The sequence below is a fragment of the Colobus angolensis genome, unplaced genomic scaffold (genome assembly GCF_000951035.1).
Source record: "Colobus angolensis palliatus isolate OR3802 unplaced genomic scaffold, Cang.pa_1.0 Scaffold84, whole genome shotgun sequence".
Classification (NCBI taxonomy): domain Eukaryota; kingdom Metazoa; phylum Chordata; class Mammalia; order Primates; family Cercopithecidae; genus Colobus; species Colobus angolensis.
Genome location: NW_012122265.1, coordinates 3,940,507 through 3,941,774, shown reverse-complemented (window position 1 = coordinate 3,941,774; position 1,268 = coordinate 3,940,507). Strand labels below are relative to the sequence as shown.

The 1,268-nt window shown below is 35.7% G+C and overlaps 1 protein-coding gene and 1 pseudogene across 2 annotated transcripts in view; one reads left to right on the top strand and one right to left on the bottom strand.

Moving 5' to 3' along the window:
- Window positions 1-1,268, bottom strand: part of SHANK2 (SH3 and multiple ankyrin repeat domains 2) — a 688,546-nt gene that overhangs the window by 294,598 nt on the left and 392,680 nt on the right. The gene's annotated exons all lie outside the window — the stretch shown is intronic.
- LOC105503257 lies at window positions 29-847 on the top strand (annotated as a pseudogene). The gene has a single exon (XR_001000454.1). The product of XR_001000454.1 is annotated as a programmed cell death protein 10 pseudogene (transcript).

Genomic DNA, 1,268 nt, shown 5'->3' with positions numbered 1-1,268 from the left:
AAAAAAAAAAAAAATCTGACTCGGGAGTGAACTGATCCGGGAGTTGAAGAGGGCTGCAAAGGTGGGAAGTGAAGTCAGTGCCTCAGTTGCTGATCCGTGTATGTTTTGTGTCCAATTCTTTTATCACCAAAAAAGAGAAGAAATATTGCAGTGAATGAAGATTCCTCTGCATTTTAGCACTGCTTTTTCAACTGTAGTTGGCTTTTAAATGAGGAGGACAATGGAAGAGATGAAGAATGAAGCTGAGACCACATCCATGGTGTCTATGCCCCTCTATGCAGTCATGTATCCTGTGTTTAATGAGCTAGAACGAGTAAATCTGTCTGCAGCCCAGACACTGAGAGCCGCTGTCATTAAGGCTGACAAAGAAAATCCAGGTCTCACACAAGACATCATTATGAAAATTTTAGAGAAAAAATGTGTAGAAGTTAACTTCACAGAGTCCCTTCTTCATACAGCAGCTGATGATATAGAAGAGTATATGATTGAGCAACCAGAGCCAGAATTCCAAGACCTAAATTAAAAGGCATGAGCACTTAAACAAATTCTCAGTAAGATCCCAGATGAGATCAATGACAGAGTGAGGTTTCTGCAGACAATCAAGGATATAGCTAGTGCAATAAAAGAACTTCTTGATATGGTGAATAATGTCTTCAAGAAATATCAATACCAGAACCGCAGGGCACTTGAATACCAAAACAAAGAATTTGTAAAGTACTCCAAAAGCTTTAGTGATACTCTGAAAACATATTTTAAAGATGGCAAGGCACTAAATGTGTTCATAAGTGCCAATCGACTAATTCATCAAACCAACTTAATACTTCAGACCTTCAAAACTGTGGCCTGAAAGTTGTATATGTTAAGAGGTACTTCTCAGTGGCAGTACTGAACTGCCTTTATCTGTAAATTTTAAAGTTTGACTGTATAAATTATCAGTCCCTCCTGAAAGGATCTAATCCAGGATGTTGAATGGGATTATTGCCATCTTACACCATATTTTTGTAAAATGTAGCTTAATCATAATCTCACACTGAAGATTTTGTATCACTTTTGCTATTATCATTCTTTTAAGAATTATAAGCCAAAACAATTTATGCCTTAATGTGTTATTATATAACATTCCTTAAAAGAATTGTAAATGCTGGTGCTTGTTTCTGACATTTTAACTCGAAAGTGATATGCTGCAAGATAATGCATTTAACAACATTTGGTGGCAAATATTCAATAAATAGTTTACATCTGTTAAACATTTCTTTGCTTGAAAAAAA